Genomic DNA, 27,939 nt, shown 5'->3' with positions numbered 1-27,939 from the left:
AGCGCCGGCGGGTTGTTAATCCCTGCTCCCCCCTGCCCACCCCCCAGACCACTGTTTGCACCCAATCACCCCCCTAATAACCCATCAATCACTCCCTGTCACTATCTGTCAATGCTATTTTTTTTTAAATTCCCTAAACTGCCCCCTGGGGACTCCTGATCACCCCCCCACCCCTCAGATTCTCCCCAGACCCCCCCCCCCCCTGTTGTGTACTGTATGCATCTATCCCCCCTGATCACCTGTCACTCACCTGTCAATCACCCGTCAATCACCCATCAATCACCCATCAATCACCCATCAATCACCCCCTGTCACTGCCACCCATCAATCAGCCCCTAACCTGCCCCTTGCGGGCAATCTGATCACCCACCCACACCATTAGATCGCCCGCAAACCCGCCGTCAAATCACCTCCCAAGTGTATTGTTTACATCTGTTCTCTTCTCTAAACACCCACTAATTACCCATCAATCACCCATCGATCACCCCCTATCACCACCTGTCACTGTTACCTATCAGATCAGACCCTAATCTGCCCCTTGCGGGCACCCAATCACCCGCCCACATGCTCAGATTGCCCTCAGACCCCCCCTTATTAATTCACCAGTGCATTAATTACATCTGTTCTTCCCTGTAATAACCCACTGATCACCTGTCAATCACCTGTCAATCACCTGCCAATCTCCTGCCAATCACCTATCACCCATCAATCACCCCCTGCCACTGCCACCCATCAATCAGCCCCTAACCTTCCCCTTGCGGGCAATCTGATCACCCACCCAAACCAATAGATCACCCGCAGATCCGACGTCAGATCACATCCCAAGTGCATTGCATCTGTTCTCTCCTCTAAACACCCACTAATTACCCATCAATCACCCCTGTCACCAACTGTCACTGCTACCCATCAGATTAGACCTCTATGTGCCCCTAGGGCACCCAATCACCCGCCCACACCCTCAGACCCCTGCCCTGATCACCTCGCCAGTGCATTGCTTGCATCTATTCCCCCCACTAATTACACCTTGAGACACCCATCAATCACCTCCTGTCACCACCTGTCACCCCCTAGCACACCTACCCATCAGATCAGGCCCTAATTTGCCCCGTGTGGGCTCCTGATCATTCGGCCAAACCCTCAGACCCCCTTCCGATCACCTCCCCAGTGCATTGATTGCATCTATTTTCCCCTCTAACCACCCCCTGAGACACCCATCAATCACCTCCTGTCACCCCCCTAGCACTCCTATCCATCAGATCAGGCCCAATACAACCTGTCATCTAAAAGGCCACCCTGCTTATGACCGGTTCCACAAAATTCGCCCCCTCCTAGACCACCTGTCATCAAAATTTGCAGATGCTTATACCCCTGAACAGTCATTTTGGGACATTTGGTTTCCAGACTACTCACGGTTTTGGGCCCGTAAAATGCCAGGGCAGTATAGGAACCCCACAAGTGACCCCTTTTTAGAAAAAAGACACCCCAAGGTATTCTGTTAGATGTATGACGAGTTCATAGAAGATTTTATTTTTTGTCAAAAGTTAGCAGACATTGATTTTTATACTTTTTTCACAAAGTGTCATTTTTCACTAACTTGTGACAAAAAATTAAATCTTCTATGAACTCACCATACACCTAACGGAATACCTTGGGGTGTCTTATTTCTAAAATGGGGTCACTTGTGGGGTTCCTATACTGCCCTGGCATTTTAGGGGCCCTAAACCGTGAGGAGTAGTCTAGAAAACAAATGCCTCAAAATGACCTGTGAATAGGATGTTGGGCCCCTAAGCGCACCTAGGCTGCAAAAAAGTGTCACACATGTCATATCGCCGTACTCAGGAGAAGTAGTATAATGTGTTTTGGGGTGTATTTTTACACATACCCATGCTGGGTGGGAGAAATCTCTCTGTAAATGGACAATTGTGTGTAAAAAAATTGTCATTTACAGAGATATTTCTCCCACCCAGCATGGGTATGTGTAAAAATACACCACAAAACACATTATACTACTTCTCCTGAGTACAGCGGTACCACATATGTGGCACTTTTTTGCGCCCTAAGTGTGCTAAGGGGCCCAAAGTCCAATGAGTACCTTTAGGATTTCACAGATCATTTTGCAACATTTGGTTTCAAGACTACTCCTCACAGTTTAGGGCCCCTAAAATGCCAGGGCAGTATAGGAACCCCACAAATGACCCCATTTTAGAAAGAAGACACCCAAGGGTATTCCGTTAGGAGTATGGTGAGTTCATAGAAGATTTTATTTTTTGTCACAAGTTAGCAAAAAATGCCACTTTGTGAAAAAAAACAATTAAAATCAATTTCCGCTTACTTGTGACAAAAAAAAAAAATATTCTATGAACTCACCATACTCCTAACGGAATACCTTGGGGTGTCTACTTTCTAAAATGGGGTCACTTGTGGGGTTCCTATACTACCCTGGCATTTTAGGGGCCCTAAACCGTGAGGAGTAGTCTAGAAAACAAATGCCTCAAAATGACCTGTGAATAGCACGTTGGGCCCCTTAGCGCACCTAGGCTGCAAAAAAGTGTCACACATGTGGTATCGGCGTACTCAGGAGAAGTAGTATAATGTGTTTTGGGGTGTATTTTTACACATACCCATGCTGGGTGGGAGAAATCTCTCTGTAAATGGACAATTGTGTGTAAAAAAAATCAAAAAATTGTCATTTACAGAGATATTTCTCCCACCCAGCATGGGTATGTGTAAAAATACACCACAAAACACATTATACTACTTCTCCTGAGTACAGCGGTACCACATGTGTGGCACTTTTTTGCGCCCTAAGTGCGCTAAGGGGCCCAAAGTCCAATGAGTACCTTTAGGATTTCACAGGTCATTTTGCAACATTTGGTTTCAAGACTACTCCTCACGGTTTAGGGCCCCTAAAATGCCAGGGCAGTATAGGAACCCCAAAAATGACCCCATTTTAGAAAGAAGACACCCAAAGGTATTCCGTTAGGAGTATGGTAAGTTCATAGAAGATTTTATTTTGTGTCACAAGTTAGCGGAAAATGACACTTTGTGAAAAAAGACAATTAAAATCAATTTCCGCTTACTTGTGACAAAAAAATAAAATCTTCTATGAACTCACCATACTCCTAACGGAATACCTTGGGGTGTCTTCTTTCTAAAATGGGGTCATTTGTGGGGTTCCTATACTGCCCTGGCATTTTAGGGGCCCTAAACCGTGAGGAGTAGTCTTGAAACCAAATGTCGCAAAATGACCTGTGAAATCCTAAAGGTACTCATTGGACTTTGGGCCCCTTAGCGCACTTAGGGTGCAAAAAATTGCCACACATGTGGTATAGCCGTACACAGGAGAATAGTATAATGTGTTTTGTGGTGTATTTTTACACATACCCATGCTGAGTGGGAGAAATATCTCTGTAAATGGACAATTGTGTGTAAAAAAAATAAAAAAATTGTCATTTACAGAGATATTTCTCCCACCCAGCATGGGTATGTATAAAAATACACCCCAAAACACATTATACTACTTATCCTTAGTATGGCAATGCCACATGTGTGGCACTTTTTTGCACCCTAACTGCGCTAAGGGGTCCAAAGTCCAATGAGCACCTTTAGGCATTACAGGGGTGCTTACAATTTAGCACCCCCCCAAAATGCCAGGACAGTAGACACACCCCACAAATGACCCCATTTTGGAAAGTAGACCCTTCAAGGTATTCAGAGAGGAGCATAGTGAGTCCGTGGCAGATTTCATTTTTTTTTGTCGCAAGTTAGAAGAGATGGAAACTTTTTTCCATTTTTTTTTTGTCACAAAGTGTCATTTTCATCTTCTATTAACTCACCATGCCTCTCAGTGAATACTTTGGGATGTCTTCTTTCCAAAATGGGGTCATTTGGGGGGTATTTATACTATCCTGGAATTTTAGCACCTCATGAAACATGACAGGTGGGCAGAAAAGTCAGTGATGCTCCAAAATGGGAAAATTCACTTTTGGCACCATAGTTTGTAAACGCTATAACTTTTACCCAATCCAATAAATATACACTGAATGTTTTTTTTTGTTTTTTTTATCAAAGACATGTAGCAGAATAACTTTCGCGCTCAAATGTATAGGAAATTTTACTTTATTTGAAAAATGTCAGCACAGAAAGTTAAAAAAGTCATTTTTTTGACAAAATTCATGTCTTTTTTGATGAATATAATAAAAACTAAAACTCGCAGCAGCAATCAAATAGCACCAAAAGAAAGCTGTATTAGTGACAAGAAAAGGAGGTAAAATTCATTTAGGTGGTAGGTTGTATTACTGAGCAATAAACCGTGAAAGCTGCAGTGGTCTATATGGAGAAAAAGGCTCTGGTCCTTAAGGGGTAGAAAGACTGTGGTCCTCAAGTGGTTAAAGAGAACATGAAAATGATCTCCTAGGAGAAAACTCAGAAGAAAAGGTAATTGCATAAGGACCATAATTAGTTATTTGATAAGTTAATTTTCAATTGTGGTTTGCTTTAGAAATCCAAATAGAGGCCCAAACTTCACCATTAACAAAGGGTGGAATCTAGAACTCTTGTAAGCATGCAGTGAGCTCGTTCAGACTGGAGATGGTACACTTGATTTACAAAGTCATTCTGAATCATTATTTAGAGCTGGTTCACGCTGGGGCACTTTTGGGGATTGTGTCAGTGCTTTAATGATTGGCAGCGATCACCGAAGCACTGTGACAAATGTATCCCTGTGGGACCAGTCTCACGCAGCACTTGTGATTTGCATTCTGGTGGTGTTCACAACAATGTGATTCTCGTTCCCTTGAACAGGAATCACAACCAATACAAAAAAAACTGAAATTGTGTGCAGCAAAATCGCAAGCACTAGGCAATTTCATTTTGTGAGAGAGTATTAGGGTTAATCAGAACAGACAAATTCCAATTTCATCAAAATTTGGTGTTCCACAGGCGAATACCAAATTTGGTGTTCTGATTTTTGTGTTTTGAAATAGTTCTGCCTATGCAAAAATTGGTTTGGGAAACAAGTATTTTCAGTAAACACGGCATTAAAACAATGGCTAGGAAAGTGAACATTGGCTTCTGAAACAACAATATTCACCAAACAGGGGCACTAACAAGATGGCTGCCAGGAAATCCTCAAAGCCACATTAGAGATGCCCTGGTCCTCTGGATCCCCGTTCATGTAAAAACATGCTCGGTCTGCCACTTAAGTGAGGCTTCCGGGGACCAGGGAATCCCCGGTGACCATTTTGTTGACATCACTATTGGCCAAAAATTCTTGTTTTAAAAGTCTATTTTCTCTTTCCTACCCATCATGTTAACACCATGTTTTCTGAAAATTCTTGTTTCCAAATCCAATTTTTACTGTGTTAATGCCGCATTTGCAGAACATTTTTGTTTCCAAAGCCAATTTGTTGCATCAGTAGAAGGGAATGCGATACTCGAAACAGTGTAATTTCCACTTTTCGTGAATTTACTTGGAAGGGCCGAATTCGGATGTGAAAATCAGAACTGTTTCGATTCCGAGAGCTCATTCCTGGAGAATACATGAGACTGAGGATTATCGTGACCATCAGGCAACTAGAACATTTAAAATGGGATAATGGTGGAAGCGTCCTACATGCTCTTCTTGCTATTGTTTTTTTTTTTTGAGACCTGAACATAGGTTTCATTTAACTTGAGGCATTTTTCATGACAGGATTAGTAAAAGAAAAAAAAACCCTTTTTTTGTGAAAAATTGTGTGAAATATAGTTTTTTTTCATGCATTTATTATTTCCACTGTCCATCTGCTATCATTATTTGAGTCATTAAAAAAATGAGCACTTTCTCACACACAAATCCTTGGAGGTATTGTTGCGTGGGGGAATAAATATATAGGTGTTCTGTGTTTTAATTAGGAGTTGTTTTGACTTGAGTTGTGATGTGCGACTTTGGAAGGCTAAAGTGCATCCAGGTACTTTAATTGGCTGTATCTGGCTTCTGGAGACACCAGTTTTTACATGTGTTCCCTCCAGTGAATGCACACCAGGGTGCAAGTGCAGTTTCATATTTGATTGTTTTTTATGTATGTCTCAGGAAAACACCTCTTGATTTGAAACTTTCTTTGTTTTTTCGTTAAAGCCAGTAATGTGAAATAAATATCCAAAGAAAGGCATTCAGAAGCTTCAACTGCTTTGTGTAGTCTTCAACCATAAAAAGTGAAGAGGAATAGATGGTAATCCTTTTTACTTCAGTCTGCTAACGTGACACTCATTAAAGTGAACCGGAGTTGAAAATAAACTGATGAGATAAACAATTGTATTTATCCTCCTACTCCTAAAAATGACCTTTTTTAAAGATATCCTATGGTTTTATTTTATATCTAAACATTTACGATTGAATGTTTTGTTGTCTCTGCTATTTGGCAGCCTATTAAAGGACCACTACCACAAAACGTTTAGTTTTTAAGCATCCCCATATTAGTTACATCAATAATACAAAAGCTTCTACAGAGTGTAATTATTTTCATTTTTTAGCAAGTACCTTTAAATAGTGACATATCACTATAGTCTGTAGTGTAAGCCTCTGCACTAAACGCTGATGGACTTCTTCAACTAGAAATTCAGCATAGGGGAGGCCTTGACAGGTAAACTAAATAACAGATGGTTTAGTCCTTTCCCCGTCTCCCGCCTAGCTCTCTGTAACTGCCAAGCCTGTGACAATTCGCGCTGTAACCTGTCCAGCACAGTCACTTCAAAAGGCCCCTGCACTCTCCGTCCTGCAGGCATTCTGTGGAGACAGCTGTCTCCCCGCATACACGACTGTGTAATGAGCCGCTCTCCCCCACCATAACCGATCGCCGCTGCCCTGCTTCTGCTGCCATGGCTGTGCAATAAGTCACTGTCCCTGTCAGTGTAATCTCTGCAAATAGCATTTAGTGCAGAGGCTGATGCTACAGGCTATAGTGATATGTCAATATTTAAAGGTACTTGCTAAAAAATGAAGATTATTACACTCTGTATTATTGATGTAACTAATATGGGAATGCTTAAAAACTAAACGTCTTGCGGTAGTGGTCCTTTAAGTGTCCCTAAATGAAAATATATGAACTATTGACCTTTTTTTTTATCCCCTCTGCTCTCAGAAGTTGTATTCTGCAGTGTGTCTCAGCCCTAACTCATTTAGGACCGGCAGACTTTTACCTCTTTAGGACCAGAGCCTTTTTTTCAATCATTAATTTGTGATCACCTGGTAAAGAGCCAATGAAACTGTCTCCTTACTGATAGAAAAAAAGTTCTGCTTCCATGCACAGCCGATTAGACTGGCATCGTAGATTCTACGTCACTTCAGAGTTGGGGAGCCGCAGCTGCTGCATAGAATCTGCCATACGTGGTCCCGAGCCGGTTAAGCGGGCAAATTCTGTCCTCAGGTCCTTCCCCAATGCCTGGGGCCCTACTTAACATCTGGGCTGCATTCCTTTTCTGGAATCAGAGCAGCCACGCTTTTGTGGAAGCACAGAGTCTTACACCAGCAGCTCCAGCTTACTGTGCAGATGTGGCCATACTCACACAATTGCTGTATGAGGAGTGTGGCCCTGATCAGATTACCAACAATTCCTTTCTGGTCTGTGAGTGGCAATGAAGGACTGGAGGATGCCATGGGAAGCCCCTATAGTAAGTATGTGATTTACTGAGCTTCACACTTTGGTACACTTAAAAACATCTGGGCAAACATGGTAACATGGCATATGTTCACAAGTGGGCATAATCAAGCGGTATCCCCTTCTTCACTGGCTGAGACTTTCTTCTTGTTCATGGCTGCACTCCCCTTTGTGGGCAAGAGACTTTGTGCTACTGTGCAGGGGGTGGCTGTACTCGTGCATACTTAGTCTGGCCACACTTGTACACAAAGAGTAGCAAGGCCATGAGATTATATCCATCAAGCTGTTGTCAGATATGTTCAAAGAAACCCTTTACAGCAATGGTGGTCTTGTGGATGGATCAGGAAGCCTTTGAACTATCCACTTAGTGAGCATCTTACATTTTTTTAAGTTAAAGGTTTGCTTTTAAACAATTAAAATTTCCATAATGAGAGTTATTTAGCAAGACTGTTGCCTGGGAAAAATTTACCGGAACTTGTAGCTACCTAATTATCTCCTTCACTCATTGCAACTGAAATTGCTTTTTGTTTAATTTTTTTTGGATATATCTTCACTCAGATCAATAAGAACCCTCACAAAATAACATGCTAGAAAGAGTTGTGGCAAGCTGCCAGCTCTATCGTTAGGTTATTTGATTGTAGGAGCACCAATTAGGAGTATGATTCACTAAAGAGGGATAACACTAAACAAAATATAAATGATCCACAAACCTGCAATGGATTTTTTTCAATGTTTTCTATGAAGAGGCTTAACCTCTTGACGACCAGCTAACGCCGATTGGCGTAAACTGGTCGTCTGCGAGTTACCATGGAAACGGGCGCTCGATCGAGCAGCCTTTCCATGTCAGTTCATGGAGGGTGTCTCTGTGAACAGCCGGAGAGCCGCCGATCGCGGCTCGCCGGCAAAATGTAAACACGCGGGGAAGAAATCCCTGCTGTTTACATCATACGGCGCTGCTGCGCAGCAGCGCCGTAAGGCAGATCGGCGATCCCCGGCCTCTGATTGGCCGGGGATCACCGGCATATGATAGGCTGAAGCCTATCCTACAATGCGCAGGATGGATATCCGTCCTGCGCAGCTCAGAGGGGAAGGGAGAGGGAGGGAGAGGGACGGAGCGCCGAGAACGATGCGGAGGGGGGCTTTAAAGAGCCCCCCCCCGCAAAGCGCAGCAAGCCGGTGGCGATCAGACCCCCCTAGCAGGACATCCCGGGAGTGGGGAAAAAAAGGGGGTAAGTCTGAACGCCCTGGCTCTATCCTGATCTGTGCTGCGGGCTGGAGAGCCCACGCAGCACAGATCATAGGAAAATCCACTGGTCGTCAAGTGGTTACGTTTTTAGTCTTAACCTGCATCATATCAGAATATAATAAGGATAAAGTTAGTGATCTAACACTATTGCAGTCACATGCAACACCAGCAGAAAGAATGTATCATTGAGGACAGCTTAAAATCATATACAATACATTTTTCTTTGTGGGTGCTGCATATGATTACTGTTTTAATGGTCAGATTTCAGGCAAAGGTCACAAAGGCCATGACCTAGGGCACCAGGAAAGCAAGGGGCGGGCTGTAGGCAGCAGGATGGCAGTAGTAGTTAGCCTACCAAACATTCGTCTACAGAGTTTGCACATAGCGGTGGGTGACTACCAACAACCAGATGAAGGGGCAGCAAACTGGCACTTACAGTGATCTCTGAGCTGCCTGTCACTCACCAAATGTGCTTCTTGCCAAGGGGCTTACAATTTAATCCCTGCCATCATGTCACTAACTATCCTCAGAGGCACCGACAATCTATTCCCTGTCGTGTTGGGGGAAGTTTAGGATGAAGTCAAACAGTCAAAAAAGCAGTGCACTGGAAATAAGGAAGCCATCACAGCTACTGGATAATTGGAAAGGTCTCAGCAATATTTCCTCAGAACCATGCTTTTACATCTCGAGAGAAGATCCTTTCTTTATCGATTTTGGAACAGCATAGTATAAATTCTCTGCTGCTTGTGACAGCTTTTCAAAGGGAAATGAATCAAAGATCTTTTTCCACCAGGTGAAAATAAGATTTTCAACATCCAACTTGAAACTCCCGACATGTAAGCTAGGCAGGCAGTAGCATAGTATTTGCCCAGATGCTGTTTATTTTAATAAAAAAAAAAACATATTTAAACACTCCACACTCTCATACTTTCCTGTATTACTGTATAGTGTATACATGAAAGTGCTCAAATCATGTGCAAAATACAAAACTTTATTTAGTCCACAACTGCATGTCTTTATAAGTACAAGAGTGGGATTTGTAGGATTTTCTTGTATTTAAACAGGTGTGCCGTTGTGAACTAAATAAAGTTGTGTATTTTGAACATGATTTGAGTGCTTGCAATTTGTTTTAAGTCCCAGTAGCATTTACGTTTTTGTATAGCTGCTGGAGATATACTAGGGTCCAGATGGATTCTAACCACAAACATCTTACCAAAAATTATAGGTAGTTATGAAGGATGGGCCCACTTGTTACTTGCCTAGGGTCCCATTTCATCTTAATCCATCTTTGTGTAGAATAAAAGAGGGTGTGGAGAGTGGGATATAACATCTGTAGCTAATAGCTGCTGACTGAGTTCAAAAGTTTTAATAGTGCATCATAGGGTTACCCAAACCAGCCTGTTTTACAATCATTAGACACTAACTGAAAATTAATACATTTATACCCATTATAAAATAAAAGTGAATTTTGTGTCCAAAATACCTCATTTTACATTTTGGTCACAGCAGCTCTAGTAAAGAGTTTTTCTGTAATAACTTAAGCATGCTGTCATGTGCAGCAAACAACCTACTTCCTCGGAACCTGACTGGAAATCTCAAATCAACACTGTGAAGGCTCATTACACATTTGTTTCAGTAAATCACCTGCAGTGTTGGTACATTTAGTTTGCTTGGTGAAAATCTACCAGGTCAGTCTGCCAGTGTGTGTCCAGCAGAAGGCTTTATGCCTGCAGTTATATCTGGGCAGAGCTGTATTTGCCATGCTTTCCCATGAGTATCGTTTAGAAACTTTTCATACATTAAAGGTGTAATCATGTACATTTTTGCTGTAAAATCCATGTTAATACAAATACAATTTTTTTTATGAATCACACGCAGGAATAAAAATGCTAAGAGTCTATATAGTGCAGTTTTTTAAGGACAAAATGGAACACTTTAAAGTTTACCTGTGTGCAAAACAATTGCCCTAAATGGGTACTTACCTCAGTAGAGGGAAGCCTCTGGATATACCAGAGGCTTCCCCCTTGCCCTTCACCTCCCCTAGAACCAGCACTGGGACCTTCCAAACCTTGTTCAAAAGTGTGCACTCCCATCCCTGAACGAGGGTGGCAGCACTGTGCCGGTGCAGTATGTGTTACACCTGTGCAGTGGCCTGGAGCCACTCCTGTTCAACTTTTTCCACTGAGCCTAAGCAGATCCATGCTACTGCACAGGTGCAAGGCATCCTGCACCTGCACAGTGCGGCTACACTCATTCACAGATAGGAGAAGAACTGTGAACTTCCAGAGGGTCCCAGTACTGAATCAGTGGTCTTGAGAAGGACACGGGAAGCCTCTAGATCAAGGTAAGTATGAAATGTTCTCTTCTTTTAAAGACACAGGTTTGCTTTAATCACTTATATAGTATTCTCATAAAAATGGGTGAGTGAATAGTCACTAATCAATACACAGGTGGGAAGAATAAATACAACCCCAATTGGGTTCAATGTCACTGTTTTAGGGATATAGTAATTGCATGCTACTATGCCATATTGGTCCACTAAGCAAAAAGTTCCAGGTGTAATTTTACATGATCCTGATTCATTCTGTACTGCTGGGGATGACAGTACCATTATTCTGATATGTTTAGGCAGTAATGTGATGGCACAATGACATCAGATGGGTTGTTTATTGGTTTTGAGTATACAGGACACTTATGTATTGTGGTGTGCAAATATAATTTGCCTTGACGAAAGGAATGGGTCCGCAAAAACCTCCACCAAAAAGTTAAATCCAGGCCTCACTTTGTCACAAACAAAACTTTATTTATAGAAAAATTGCAGCAATAACATACTGTATCAAAAGAAGCCACACCCTGATGAAGCCCATTGGGCGAAACATGTAGGTGGGAGGAGCTATAGGATGCCGGCCTCGCCCACTGCTACGAGCCCACGCCGTTTTGAGAGTGTTCCCTGTCGCCATCACTGCTGCTGCATGAATGCTGAGTCAGCGCGAACGGCATATTATCTCCAACACTGGTGAGATGTCAAAGCTGGCATGCAAGCTGTCTTTACGTCACATGTGGTTTTCTGGGGCCGTTTTATTGACGATGTGCTAATATTATGGGACGGCCCCAGGGACCTTTTTGAGGGATTCGTAGAGGTCCTCAATACAAACCAAATTGGTATGCACTTTACTTTCGAGGTTCAGGAAAAAACTATCTCCGTTCTTGACCTGCGGATTAGTAAAGATGAGGATGGTGCACTCCAAACAGAAATATTTCGAAAACCAACAGCTACAAATGTTACATTGGAGTAGTGCCCATCCGAAATCTCTAAAAGCTGGCATACCAACAGGTCAGTTCCTGCGGGCTCGCAGGAACTGTTCCTCTGAAAACACCTTTGAGGAGGAATGCAGCCTTTTACGTAACAGGTTTGCACAGAGAGGTTTCCCTAGACATGTTGTGGATAGGGCATATGACAGAGCCAAGACCACCCCACATCCAGACACATTGATCACTAAACAACGACCAATGACCACCAAAAATGCCCCTAGGCTTATTGGTTCTTTTTCGAAACAGTCCCATAAGATTTTTAATATCTTGGAAAGATATTGGCCTATTTTACATCAGGACAAAGAGTTGACTAAATATTTACCCACGAGGCCATCAGTTACATATCGCTGCACAAAAAATCTGAGGGACATACTCGTTCACAGTACCTTCTGTGAACAGACATAGGCACGACCAACATGCTTACCCCCCAAACCAAATGGATCCTACAAATGTGGCCACTGTAAGGCTTGCCCATTCATGCCAAAAACAAGAACTTTCACATCGAGTAAAAATGGGAGAACATTTTCTGTCCTCTCGCTTATCAACTGTAACACCCCAGGCCTTGTGTATGCCTGCAAGTGCAATTGCAACCTGATGTATGTAGGATTAACAACTAGACCTTTGAAACAACGGGTCCTGGAGCACATTGGGGACATAAAAAACAAGAATGACACATCTGTGGCACGGCACATGAATAGTGTACATCAAAATAGACCTTTTGAAATTAAATTCTGGGGGGTCCAAAAGTGGTCCATGGGGTTACGAGGTGGGGATGTGGACAAGAAGTTGCACCAACTGGAGGCAGGTTGGATCTATAGATTAGAGACCCTGGCACCAAGTGGTCTTAATGAAGATTTTGCTCTGTCAAGTTTCCTCTAGCAATACAAAAGTAACCACACATGCATTTGTACCCACATACGTACCTCCTGTGTGGGCAGTGTGGGGGCATTTTTCCACTATGAGGTGCGATCGCGGTTGCGTTTCAATTTCCACCATGCGATTGAGCTGCTGTACTCAGTATAGTATAGCTCAGTCGCATCCAAAACGTGGCAGGATGGTGATCGCGTTTTGACTAAAATCACATCGCAATTGGATCACACTAATGGAGATTGCTGCTGCGGTTTCCATTAGTTTTATGTCCCTTGCGATTTGCGGTCAGAATCAAGTCGCAAATCGCGGGGTAGTGGAGATAGGCCCTGACACATCCTGTTAATTACTTTTAACCATTAAGCATTTCTTATTTACATGCCTGTGATCTATGTGTGTTTTTTCTGTTTTCGTCATACGACAATGATCATCTGTGCACGCACCACCATGTCCATACATGTCCCACCCAAGTTTCCATGTCTCAATTTTCCACCTTTCCTTGCCCTGCCAGATACCTTAAGGAGCCCATTCCTAGATGCCCTGCTATATGTATCACTAGAGCTGCTGTTTCCCCACCTCTTTGTGAGGTGTATTTATGCATTGGCATTCAGGCGGGGGGTTTCTTCACAGTGACACTATCTGTCCACACATATATGTTTTATTGGTCTCCAATACACTTTTGGGATGCACATATTCTGTGTACAATTAGAACTGTCGCTTCCCTTACCCTCTTGAGAGGTATACTCTATTATGCAGGCTGGGCTCATGCATCAGCTTCACCATCTGCACAAAGATGTGTTACACTGCATAACTTGTGCTATATGGGAGCTGCTGCTTTCCCTGCTCATTTGTGTAGCTTTACTGAGGCACTGCTACGCGGGCAATGTATACATAGCACTGCAGTTTGTAGTCTGTTTACAAACAAATGGCAGAGCGCTGGTGTGATCAATCAGGAGGCTTGGACAGGCTGTTATGATAATAATAGTCAGAACATTTGTATGGCCCTTTTCTCCTGTTGGACTCAAAGCGCTCAGGAGGCCACCCTGCAGTGTTGGGGAGTCTTGCCTTGAGCTCCTTACTGAATGGGTACTTGACCTGGCCGGAATTTGAACCCTGGTCTCCCATGTCAAGGGCAGAGCTCTTGACCAGTACTCTATCCAGCCAGTACTCTATCCCGCCCTCTTCACATTACACAGGGCTGTGAGTGTTTGCAGCGTTGCTATGGAAGTACTCAGTCCCTGCAAACCAATCAGTGAAACACTAGGCGGGACTCCCTGACATCACTTCCTCCACTATGATACAGCTACAGCATGGAGAGGAGGCTGTATAACTCCATGCTGTTTACCTGGCCCTGATGTTTGGAGGGTTAAACCTGGGGATAGTTCCTTCTGCCTGAAACATGGATGAGACAGAACTTGATGTGGGTGGATGCACACACAGGTGAGGCTGATACAGCCATTAGTGCTTGTATATAAGAGCAAAGAGCAGCAGGCGCTCCAGCTCTGTCTTGGGCTATATTGCTGTGGAATTTCTTGTGGTGGGGGGATACTTTTTATGATTTGTACACTGTGTGTTCTATTTCCTGACGAAGCTCTTGTTTTATAGAGTGAAACTAGTCCTAGTCGAATGACACTAGCACTGTAAATTGTATATATCACCCATTTCTACCCCAGCTCTATACCTTCTGTGAAGGCATTTGTTTCATGGCTATAATACTACTGTGTAGGAGCATACAGGTCTCTCTGTGATTGATGGCAGTCTCACACTCAGCCTCCATCACAGTTATGTTACCATACTCCTATTTTGCCATGTGCTTTTGCAATCACTTTTAACAGTGCTTTGCCGTGGTGGGACTAGCTACACCCCAGCATCCTCTGACTGACTGCCAGCACTGGGGGGGGGGGATCAGCAAAGACCTCACACCTTACAGCAACATACTTTTATTTCTTTCTTGCATATATATGTGTATCAGTACTTAAGTGAGACTGACAGTTATGACACTTGTGTCAAGTCTCTCCCCATACTTGTATATATGTTATTTGGAGACCTGTTGATCACTGGTTTACAAGACTAAAATCCAGCTGATTGACCAGTGACTCCTCACGTCACTTATTTTGTACATATAGGTTAGGTCCTTTGTTGGGACACAGTTTGTGATGCAAGCTGAAGAGACAGCTGCCACAGATCTGCTGGGACACGTAAGATACAGGGGAACTTCCCCCTTCTTGGACAGGACAGAAAGTGTTTTGACACGCTGCCTACCTTGCTGCTGCAACTAACACTATTGCTATAACAGCCTGCTTATCTGCTTATTTCTATTTTGCACTGTTGAGAATTGCTATCTGACTTATTGCTGTGCAGTGGACACTTGGACTCTCAAGTATTTCCATTATGGCTGACATGTGGAGGTGATGCTTTCATCTATATAAACAGCAATCAAAGCTATGACCTGAAGCTTGCACAGCTAATTATTACGTTGGACTGGCCAGTTATGCAATTTTGTGTGTCAATATAGTCTAAGGAAAGCTTTGGACTGTTGTGCAGGAAGAACTTCCGCTTAAATTGCTTACCCAGAGCTCTGTGGTTATCATGTATACATGCAATTGCTTTTTCACTAGCAGTATGATGCAGATGGATGTATGTGGTGCGGGCGTGGGATGCAGGGGTTGCCAGGCCTAATTCCAGTCTCCAAGTGTTTTTAGTGATTTTATCAGAATCTTTTGATACAGTATGTTATTGCTGCAATTTTTCTATAAATAAAGTTTTGTTTGTGACAAAGTGAGGCCTGGATTTAACTTTTTGGTGGAGGTTTTTGCAGATTCAGTAATCTGAGTTCAAGGCCCGCAAACATCTGGTGCTTCTGCATATGCAGTGTGGTTTATATACATAGCAGAAAGATAACCAGATGAATTGTCACTTGAAGATCGATATCTAAACATATGCATAGAAAGGAATGGGTCCAACATAATAATTGTTAAACTTTGGATGGAATTAACAGAATGTAAGCCCCTTGGTTACTGGTGTACTGACTGCCTTTGATTTTGCTTTACTTATGCGGTAGAATGCCAGCCACCCTAGACTGTGCACCATAGCAATGCAAATTAATAGCATGCCACATCTACTTTAACATTTTCACATTAGCTGGACGGTGCTTCCCAAATTGGTTGTCACAAACATTGCTAAAGTTTTGGTCATGTTCAACCAAATAGCTAATATCAAAGGGGATTTTGGTATTGACCTTATTCTAAAGAGTAATCAGAATATTGACTTTCTCAAAACAAAAAGACAGCTTGTCGAGAAGTGTAGGATAGTACCCAAAGCTATGTTTGACAAGTATCTACATGAAGAGAGAAAAACCTAGCCTGTTTTAATATACACTGAATTGGTTGGCAGACTCTTCTGGGCCACCTTTCATTTATTTTGTAGGAGAACATCAATAGCACAATATGGCTTAAGTGTCTAGAAAAATTGTGCCCTGTGATTTAATGGCTGTGGAAGGTCAGTGGAGCATAAAACTTGTTTGTCGTCCTTTCACCTGAGAGATAACACATTAGGTACAATCAATAAAATGCTTGCTGGAGAATTAACCAGTGAAATTAATTATTGGAGGAATGTCCTGAGAAGAGATGTGTTTTTGTAGCAAGGCCACTATCCAAACATAGATTTGCCTTCTGAGGATATGTTGACAAATCTGGATCAAAGCACAGTGGAATCAACAAGCTTTTCCTTAAAGTTACTAGAAAATGTGTTCGGTTTATAACAGACCAAGTTTCATGAAATGGCAGCTCTGGGAGAGGCAGGTCATTTTGCTACTTATGACATTTTTTTCAAAGGTGATGGCCAGTGAAGCATTAATACAAATCGTGATAGGGGTCAAACAATTCAAAATGTTTCTCTATGAAATCCACATCTGCTGCTGTGTAAAATGTAAATAAAAACAGAATGAGATTACCATGTATCATCAAATATAAGACAACCCTGTGTCTAGGTCAACCCTAGTAGTGTTCCTCTTAAGTTGGATTTTTTTTCTTTCAATATGTTTTTATTGAATTATCCAGTTATAAAACAGTAACAAATAAATACATTGAGTTGTGATGCTGCATTGGTTGCTAAATCATGAGGTACAAAAGAAAAAAATGTTTTTCAACAGGATATTGTATAAACAAGTATCAAATAGACTACATATACAGTCAAAGCATGCACAGTAGAATCATTCTGATTAACTAACCCTATATTACTAGTTAGTCTAGCTGTAGATTAATAAAGCGATGTTGACCCATTACCCTGCCCTCAACATCATTTGGCGTGGAGACATTTTGTAAAGGTTTGTCTCAGCAACAGGAAATATAAAAGGGAAATAAAGTGTCTAGGTTGTGGTCCAAAATAAAGACCCTCCTTAGGAGGGTCTTTCAATTGGCAACCTCTATAAATCCCCAGGTCCTGTTTCTAGGGTACAAGCCTGAGGAGGTAAAAAACCCTGAGCATAGACTGACCCACCACATTGCCAATGCTACCAAATCTCATATCGCTGCTAACTGGCGATCTCACCACCTGCCATTTGCCACAGATTTGAGAAATATAGACTCCACTATGGTGTGTGGAGGTATTAATATCAGACTTGCTGAGAGAACTCAAATTTTTGCTAAAACACGGGACCCCTGGACTACCTTTAGAGGGCCTGCAGCATTTGGAATTAGGAATTAGGGTTTGTTACTTTATCCCCCTACTACGTAGATGCTTATAAAATGTCACACACTATAATGTCTGCCATGTTTTCTTTTTTACAAAGACCCTTTAAGTGCTTATTTGACAATGTCTGTCGGCCTTTAATCCTGACTGTTTTTTGCAATAACTTGTGTAATTCTCATCTTATGTCTGTTTTTTAGCCCATGTTTGGATTTGAATTGTTCATAAATTATCTCTTTGTAGCATTATTACTGACTTATTGGTCAATTTGTTTTTTTCTGAACGTGCAAAATAAAGATGATTAGAAACCTAAAAGGGAAGTAAGGTGTGTGTGTGTGTGTGTGTGTGTGTGTGTGTGTGTGTCTCTATGGGAACACCATGGGGACTGAAGAGAAGCCTGGGAGAATATGAAGGACCAGTCTACATGTGGTTCAACCCATAAATTAGGAGAGGGGTATTTTTTTTTCTAGTTGTGTTTTCATGTCAAGGTTACCCTGTGCCATCTGGATGAAAATGCAGATTGAGGGGATATCCTTAGTTTCCCAGTTAGCTGATGTGAGTTGGCATGTGGCACATATCAAATGAGCCACTGTGTCCTATAGGTCAGTGGGATCGTACCAATTTTTATAAGAAGCAGGGCCTACTTTGGGATTAGCATGACTTTTTTGTCAGCATTATGTACCATCACTTGGAATAAGTCCAACCATAAGGATTGTATTTTGGGACACTCCCAGAGATATGGATAGTATCCAGGGAGCCACAATTTCTCCAGTACAAAGGTTAGCAGATGCATAAACTAAAAAGAGAATCTGTACTCTAAACTTTTTACAGCAAAAAGCATACCATTTTATTCATTATGTTCTCCTAGGCCCCTCTGTGCTGTTTCTGCCACTCTCTGCTGCAATCCTGGCTTGTAATTAACAGTTTTAGGCAGTGTTTACAAACAAACTAACCAGCTTGTGCTAGGCTCACATAAGCAGAGTATGTGAGTCATACAGAGCCTGCAGGGGGCCTGCAGAGGGTGTGTATCGCTTCTATCCAATCACAAGCAGCCCTGCACATTCCACGCATTCCAGCCTTAGCCCGACAGAGCCAACAGAAGAAAACAGATTAGATCATATAACAGAGATAACACAGCCACTGTGCAATTAGGAAAGGCTGCAGTAAGCCAGAGCACATTAGAACAGGCGAAGGAACATATAGGATAGAAGAACTTAGGCTGAAAATTTTGTTAAAATGTTGTTTAACAACCACCCTCACCAATGCCTAACCATTACCACCCCCATCTGATGTCTAAGCTGCTAAATATCATTTTATAGAAACCCACTAAAAACTCAAAAAATGTTTATGAAAAACCACTTTAACAACTAAATATAATTTATAGCATAGGGCGCCTGCTACCTAGTTCCTGCTATAAACAATATTTGTGTGGGCACCTATGGCAAAACCCAAAATTCAGCAGCTTTCTGGGGCCTAAACTTCCTACTTCCATGGGGGAGGTTAGTGTTAGGCATTAGAGATAGGTCAAACCTCCAATTTTCAGTTCGCGAAACGCGAACTTCCACAAAAGTTCGCGAACATGCGAACTTCCGTGAACCGCAATAGACTTCAATGGGGAGGCAAACTTTGAAAACTAGAAACATTTATGCTGGCCACAAAAGTGATGGAAAAGATTTTTAAAGGGGTCTGACACCTAGAGGGGGGCTTAGCGCAGTTGGATACACGCCAAAACTCCCCTATTTGATGCATAGCAGCGTTTTAAGGGCAGAAATCACATTTTATTGCTAAATTGGAGGCCAAGTGCTTTAAAACATCTTGCATGTGTATACATCAATCAGGGAGTGTAATTAGAGTACTGCTTCACACTGACACACCAATTTCACTGTGAAATGCACCGCAAACAGCTGTTTGTGTAGTGACGGCTGTGCTGGACTAGTGCGCACCATGGCCAGAGTGCAGGCAATGGCCGTTTTCAAGCCCATATGGTCGGGCTGAGATAGCTGAATGACAGAACAACAGTGACTGAGTGTCCAGCTGATCGAATTTGGTCTGTCCACAATCAATCAAATATCTTATTATCTATCTTCTTAGGTCAGGTGTGTTCCCCAACCCCAACACACTCATAGCCGGCGGTCATTGCTTCATTGTGATACGCAATCCCCTTCACTGCGGCAAGGTAACGATCACAAAGGGGAATTGACACATGTACATGCCTTTTTGTAACGATCGGTGTAACACAGAGAGGGTCTGATTACCGGTGAACTGCAGTATCACAGAGAATACAGAATATACCCGATTATTGATGATCTGCAGTATCACCGATAATCAGATATATCTACTAACCTCTGGACACCTGAGATAGCAAGTGAGTGTTAAGTGCAACAGTAATATTTTGAGTATAGCACAGTAGTAGTTCCTTCCGTAGGCCTAGTCTCTCCCGGGGGAGGAGCTAGGCTGAAAGTAGGAAGCACAGTGTGTGAGTGACAACAGATAGAAGGTGTCACTAACAGGTCTGAGAACTGCCTCTAACAGTAAGGCCAGTTCTCGAGGTCGGGCAATCCAGGTCGTTTAACACACAGACAGATACGGTACAGATTTCAGGAGACAGATACGGAATCCAATAAACAGGCAGGGTTTGGCAACGGAGTATCAGAATAGCGGGGTACAGAATCAGGAGGCAAATACAGAGTCCAGGAACGAGCAGAGTTTGGCAACAGGATATCAGAGATAGCAAGGTACAGAATCAGAGTACAGGAGAATAGTCAGGCAAGCAGAAGGTCATAACAAATAATACAGTTCAATATTCCTAACGCTAAGGTGTGAGGTCCGTGATCGTCAACACCTTTGGAAACTATGCTAGAACACAGATACAGACAAGGCCTGAGTGCTACCACGAAGTGATCGCAACGCCAGACACCAGAGGAATGACCAGCACCCAGTATATATACACCAGTACTCTCCAGCACCTCCCTTAAGTGCTGGACCAATGAAAGTTGCTGCAATTGTCAGCTGACCGGCCTGGTCAGCTGACCCTCCTCTGACTGCCATAAAGGCCCTGCCTCTCTGCGAGCGCACGCGTCCTCCTAAACCAGTGTGGACTATCAGTCCCAGCCACACCAGTCATGTGTTGTAATGTTGTAGCTGTATGGGATGCGGAATCCGCCGCCACGCTGTCTGGGCGTGCGGCGTTTCCTCCGCATTCCACCTTGCTGTGAGAGGCAGGCCTATGCGTTCTGCTATGCCCACCGCGGAAACAGCCGCCTCATCTTGCGTCCATGCGGCGGCTTTTCCACGTTTCTTCACACTTTTATTTTGTTGTTGCAGCTGCAGTGCAGCCAGAAAAATTAGGCAGGCATTTACACACACCAGAAAAATTATTATAGCGGCCGATGCTAGCAGCAACCTTAAAAATTTAGGAATCCACCTGGAGTCCTGGTGGACCCTGTTGGTGGTGGCAGTCAGGTGGCCTGCAGGCAGAGATGCTGTGTGGGGACCGACTTAGTCTTGGGACAGGCAGCCAGTCACACGGCGTGCAGGCAGAGATGCTGTGTTGGGACTGACTTAGTCTTCGGGTGGGCCGTAACCCTCCGGGTTCCATGCCTCATTCATTTTGATAAAGGTGAGTTACTGAACACTTTTGTGACCTAGGCGACTTCTCTTCTCAGTGACAATGCCTCCAGCTGCGCTGAAGGGTCCTTTCTGACAGGACGCTTGAGGCAGGGCAAGACAGAAGTTGTATGGCAAATTGTGACAGCTCTGGCCACAGGTCAAGCCTGCGCACCCAGTAGTCCAGGGGTTCATCACTGCTCAGTGTCTACATCCACACCTAAGGCCAGGTAGCCGGCTACCTGCCTGTCGAGGCGTTGGTGGAGGATAGATCCAGAAGCGATAAGGACTAAAGAATGTCCGCATGTCCGACATCACCATAAGATCGATAGAGCGTTCTGTCCTTGCCTGCGTGGACATGGGAAAAGGTTTACTGACAGTGGTACCTTTATTCCGTTGTGCTGTGAAATCACCCTTAAACACACTGTAAAGCATAGTTGCCAGCTTTTTATGCATGTGCAGCATCCTTTCTGCCTTCAGGTGAGTTGGTAACATGTCCACCACTTTGTGCCTATACCGAGGGTTTAGTAGCGTGGCCACCCAGTACAGCTCATTCCCCTTGAGTTTTTATATACGGGGGTCCATCAACAGGCTGGACAGCAAGATCCAGATGTACTATCCAACTCCTCTTGCTCTATCTCAGTGATGTCAGGTAAGTATTCCTCCTCCCCCCAGCCACAAACAATACCACGGGAGTGTTGAGCAGCACAAGCCCCTGCAACGCCTGCTGCGGTTGTTGTTCTGCTGCCTCCTCCTCCTTTAAAAAAACACCTTGCTCATCATCTGACTCTTCCTCCTGCTCCTCCTCCTCCGTGCTGCCGCAGGTGTTGAGGAACATCTGGTTCTGAAGAGAATTGATCCCACAACTCTTCCTCCTGTAACTGTTCCTGTTCACGCTCATCCACAGCTTGATCCGCCACTCTATGCATGGCACGCTCCAGGACGAAGTCATATGGGATCAAATCGCTGATGGTGCTTTCAATGCGACTCACCATGTTTGTCACCTCCTCAAACGGCCGCATGAACCTGCAGGAATTTTGCATGAGTGTCCAGTTCTTCAGCCAGAACATTCCCATCTCCCCAGAGCATGTCCTTCTACTGTAGTTGTAGTGATACTGGGTGATGGCTTTCTCCTGTTGTAGCAGGAGGTCAAACATCAGGAGGGTCGGATTCCAGTGAGTCGGGTTATCGCAAATCAAGTGCCTCACCGGTAAGTTGTTTCTCCGCTTAATGTCGGCCAAGCGTGCCATGGCCGTGTAAGACCACATGAAATGCCCACACAACTTCCTGGTCTGCTTCAGGACATCCTGTAAGCCTGGGTACTTACACACAAATCTCTGGATTACGAGATTGAGCACATGTGCCATGCAGGATACATGTGTCAACTTTCCCAAATTCAAAGCTGAAATGAGATTGCTGCCGTTGACGCACACCACGTTGCCAATCTCCAGTTGGTGCGGGGTCAGCCACTGATCCACCTGTTTGTTCAGAGCAGCCAGGAGAGCTGCTCCAGTGTGACTCTGGCAAGACATGTCTAAGATGGCGTGACACCGTCGTACCTTGCATGCAGCATAGACCCTGGGGAGCTGTGGATGTGTTGCTGGAGAGGAGATCACAGCACCAGTAGAGTTGCACTGCCACTCAGCCAAGGAGGAGGACAATGACAGCTAAGAGGATGCAGTAGGAGGAGAAGGAGAGGAGGTGGCAGCAGTCCTGCCTGCAAGCCGTGGAGGTGTCACAACTAGGTCCGCTGCACAGCCACGTACTCCCTTCTTGCCATCGGTCACCAGGTTGACCCAAATGGCTGGGTAAGTAATGTACCTGCCCTGACCGTGCTTGGCAGACCAGGCATCCATGGTCAGATGGACCCTTGACCCAATGCTGTGTCCCAGAGATGACACCACTTACCTTTTTACTGCATTGTAGAGTTTGGGTATCGCCTTTTTAGAGAAATAATTGCAGCCTGGTATCTTCCACTGCAGTGTCCCAATGGCCACAAATTTTTGGAAGGCCTCATAGACCACCAGCTGGTATGGTAACAGCTGGCGGGATAAAAAGTTCCGCCAAGCCAGCTGTCAGACGCCGGGCAAGGGGGCAACTTGGGCGCAGCAGCGCAGGAGACTTGAGCGCAGCCGGCACCACCATAGGCCGTAATAGGAACTACGGCTGTAGCAGGCACAGGGAGTAACTTCAGTGCCGTCAGAAGACGGAGCTGAAGTTGCTTTTAAAACAATAATTCGGCTTCCAGCAATAGCTGGAAACCAAATTATTTAATTCCCCTACTATCCGTGGCGGCCTGGAGGGGGAATAGTAATTAACACGGCCCGGACTTGTGCGGCAGCAGGATCGGCCATATACCAGCTGTGTCCTGCGCCTAAGTCTCCAATGCCATTCTCTCTCGTACGCCTGCTGTGGGCAGAGGAGCAGGAGCCGCTCAAGGTGAGAGGCGGAGTAGAGGAGGTTGATTGTGAAGGTGCAAGGGAGAAAGTGGCTGAAGGTGATGCACCTGAAGGAGGAAGAGGAGAAGGAGGGTGGCTTTGCTTTTGTGTGCTGCTTTTGCTCAGGTGGTCTTCCCATTGCAGTTTGTGCCTTTTCTGCATGTGTCTTCGTAAGGCAGTTGTCCCTACATGGGTGTTGGCCTTTCCACGACTTTTTGGTGGCAGAGAGTACAGATGGCATTGCTCTGATCTTTGGCCTACACACAAAAAAATGTCCACACCGCTGAGCCACCCTGGGGTGTGGGCACTACGGTGGCACCAGCAGCTGACGTTGAAGGGCATGTTTGCTGGCTGTCCATAGGTGGCGATACATGGCGCCGGACACTGCCACCAGCTGTTTCTGACGACGAGCTCCCCCTGCTTTTTTCAGGAACTCGTTTCCTCCTTCTCCTCTCTGACTCCCCCTCTGAACTGTCCCCCTGTTCATCTCCTCTATTGGGAACTCACGTGGCATCTGTATCATCATTATCATCCTCCCCAGCTTCGCTTGTATCAATCACCTCCAAAAGTGCACCAACAGCAAGTACTTCATCGTCCTCCTCCTCACACCTTACGTCCTCCTCCTCCTCCTCACACCTTACGTCCATAGTGTCACCTAACTCAGATATATGAGGTGGTGTAACTTGCTTAGTGCCGTCATCTTGTTGTAACAATAATGGCTGTGAATCAGTGATTTCCCCACCAAATAACTCCTGCGAAGTATCAAATGTAGTGGATGTGGTACTTGTAGTAGAGCTGGTGGCTGCGGAAGATGAGGTGTTCTGTGTTAATTAGTCAACCACGTCCTGACAATCTTGGGAGTTGATGGGACGTGCCTTCTTCTGAGCGCTGTACTTTGGGCCAGGGCCACATGAAATCACGTCAGCACGACCTCAAACAGACCTCCGGGTGGCCTGCCTCTGGGTCTGTCTCTGCCTCTTGTTTTGTCTATATCGGGGGGTATGAAGTGAAAGGTATGCACTGACTTGTCTAATACAATGTGCAGTCACACAGGTTCAGTGAAAGGTATGCAGTGACTGGTGTTACAATAAAATGTGCAGCTGTCACACAGGTGCAGTTAACAGGTATGCACAGACTGGTATACTAAACAGCGTGCGATCACACAGGTGCAGTGAACAGGTATGCAGGGATTTGTATTATAAATGTGCAGCTGTCACACAGGTACCATGAACAGGTGCAGTGACTGGTGGTATATTACACTGCTTGCGGTCACGTAGGTGCACTGAACAGGTTACAGGTATGCACTGCAGTGATTGCAATTACAAATGTGCAGCTGTCTCACACACACAAACAGGTACCGTGAACAGTTGCAATGACCGGTGGTATTAACAATGCATGCGCTCACGTAGGTAGGTAGGTAGGTTCACTGAACAGTGAACAGGTGCAGTGATTGGGAATACAAATGTGCAGCTGCCTGTCACACACACAGATAGTCACTGAATGTGCTGGGACTGGCAGTGGCACAATAAGAATCACCACCAAGGGGCCAAAGGCCAGCTGTGACTGACTGACAGGGCTTTATATAATGCAAGTGGGCCACACAAAAAAAATATTAGATCACAAGAACAAGATTAGATCTCAAAAGAGCTTTTGAGTGGTGTTTTTTTAGCAATAAGAATCAGCAAGGAACAAGCTAACAAGCCTGCAAGAGCCTAACTAAGCTTCCTCTATAGCTCTCTCTGCAGCAGCTCTCCCTTCTCTAATTACTGCAGGCACACAAGTGAGTGAAATGCCTAACGCTGCCTGCCTTTTATAAGGGGGGGGGGGGTCCAGGAGGGAGTGTAGCCTAATTGGCTATAATGTGTCTGCTGACTGTGATGTAGAGGGTCAAAGTGTAGTATAGGGGCGGTTCGAACTTCCGAAAAAGTTCCCGGTTCCCCTCGATCGCGAACCATGGCAGTTCGCTGGTTCTTGTTCCCCCGGGAACTGTTCGGGCCATCTCTATTAGGCATAGGGTAGGGTTACTGTGAAACCCATAGTACAATATCAGTAATATTGCTTTACTGATAGTCAAAATCATCAGCAGCAGCAGGTGCAATTATTACATGTATGCCGATTTTGTCACTTAAATTGTCTTGTTATACGGTGTCTTATTTTTCCCAGGTTTGTGGAGGGTTTGCTCTAATGCTACACAGTGTTATAGTGTTTCTGAAAGACTATAGATTTGAAAGTAGTATCCGCACTCTCCGACAGGTGACATTCAATGATTTTTATTCAATGACAACAAGACAGGATAAAAAGGCTGACCTGTTTCGGACAGCAATGCTCTTACTCACACACGGGCTATGAGTAAGGACCTTGCCGTCCGAAACACGTCAGCCTTTTTTATCCTGTCTTGTTGTCATTGAATAAAAATTGTTGGATGTCACCTGTCGGAGAGTGCGGATACTACTTTCAAATCTATGTTCTGCTGTCTTAGAGTCCAGCACTCCAGGACAGGGTGAGGGAATGTAGTATGTCCTTTTTTCTATCCTGTTTTTGAATGACTTAAATGCATGTTTTTTATGCAGGTCTAACTGCTATTTCAATTAAGCTAACAATCGATTATAGATATATGTATGAAGTCCAAGCTGCTTATTATTGCAAATCATTAGTCAGCATCTTCCAAAGGTAAACCAAGGCATTATCTTTGCACAGAAGATAAGTCTGCCCAGCGACTGTGCTAGTACTTTGACCAAATACATAGCAGCTGCCAGTCAAGCCTTCTCACAGTAGCCTGCACAGCTGCTGCTGTCTCTGATGGCTTTTTGTTACAACTGCGCAGCTTCCTTTCATCACTAGAATAGATCTTGCTTCGATAGTATCCTTCGAAGGATTAATCATCTAAACTGGGTTTTCACGCTGGGAGTTTGTGCTTTAGTAAATATATTTAGATGTGAAATTTGCAGGGATTTTTATTTGACGGCTCTGTCTCTTATTCTTCCATCATGGCAGAGTTAATTTACCTTCCTGCTGTGCTGTGCTGTACAGCACAATTCATTATGTAAGATGTTTAGTTGTTTTTTTCCCCCTCCGTATATGCATGCAAAATAGTGTTTTAATTACCACTTTTAATATCCCTTTTTTTTGTTTCCTCTTTCTCTCTTTGTACAATGTGGATAAACTGTAACTGCTTATTACCGGCTGTTAGGAATAATCCTGATCTGTGGAGCAGGTGTCTTTGTTGAGTTTAATCTCTTTGCTAGTGTGTTTTATATCACTTCAGTTGTTCACATTCATGTTTTCTTTTGTTCACGTTTTTTAAAAGCAAGTAATCTTAAAATATAAATAGGCTCACAGTAAAATGTATTAAGAGATCAGTCATTGCTTAAAGCTCTTATATGCAAACAAATGAGACGGTTATGGGCATGGGAATGACTCAACACACAGAATGGTTAGATCACATTTTATAAACAAGGTCCTATGTACATTACCTTCAAATGGGTAAGTAGTTGGGCTAAAAGGTTGCTCCAAGCTGAAGGACTCAGCTTACAAGAACACATAGCAAAGCTAATGGGGAAAGACAAAGTTCCGGTACAGTTTTTCATAGGTGCTTTATAGAATATTTTTAACTGTTTTGCAAAATGAATTAAAAAATAACCGTTTCCTGATGCATGAATTTATGGTTTTTACTTCCAGCCGCCAAAATCTTTAACAGATTTCTCACTCCTCTGTCCCACCATGATAGGCTGCTATTCAGCATGGAGGTGGGGCCATGTGACCAAAAGGGTAGTGATTCAGACTGGCTGGGGTTCAGCTCAGGGTGAGCAAGCACCTATCAGTCTATGGCCCAGTGCACACCAAAAACCTCTAGCAGATCTGCAAAACGCTAGAGGTTTTTGAAGCAGATTTCAGAGCACTTCTAGGCATGTTTAGAGATGTTTTCTAAACATGCCTAGTGTTTTTTGGAGCGTTTTTGTGTAGCAGATTCCAAATATTGTTACAGTAAAGCTGTTACTGAACAGCTTCTGTAACAAAAACGCCTGGAAAACCACTCTGATCTAGTGTTTTTCAGAGCAGTTTTCCACTTTCCTATAGTTAAACATTGAGGCAGAAACGCCTCAGAAATCGGAAATATGTTGCAGCCCCTGAGTTTGCGTTTGTGGAAAAA

At 43.9% G+C, this 27,939-nt stretch overlaps 1 protein-coding gene across 4 annotated transcripts in view; it reads left to right on the top strand.

Annotated features, from left to right (window-relative positions):
- DPYD (dihydropyrimidine dehydrogenase) overlaps positions 1–27,939 on the top strand; it is a 1,875,594-nt gene that overhangs the window by 804,993 nt on the left and 1,042,662 nt on the right. The gene's annotated exons all lie outside the window — the stretch shown is intronic.

The sequence above is a fragment of the Hyperolius riggenbachi genome, chromosome 6, assembly GCF_040937935.1.
Source record: "Hyperolius riggenbachi isolate aHypRig1 chromosome 6, aHypRig1.pri, whole genome shotgun sequence".
Lineage (NCBI taxonomy): Eukaryota > Metazoa > Chordata > Amphibia > Anura > Hyperoliidae > Hyperolius > Hyperolius riggenbachi.
Note: the sequence above shows the minus strand (reverse complement) of the source record. Positions and strands in the feature narration are given on the sequence as shown.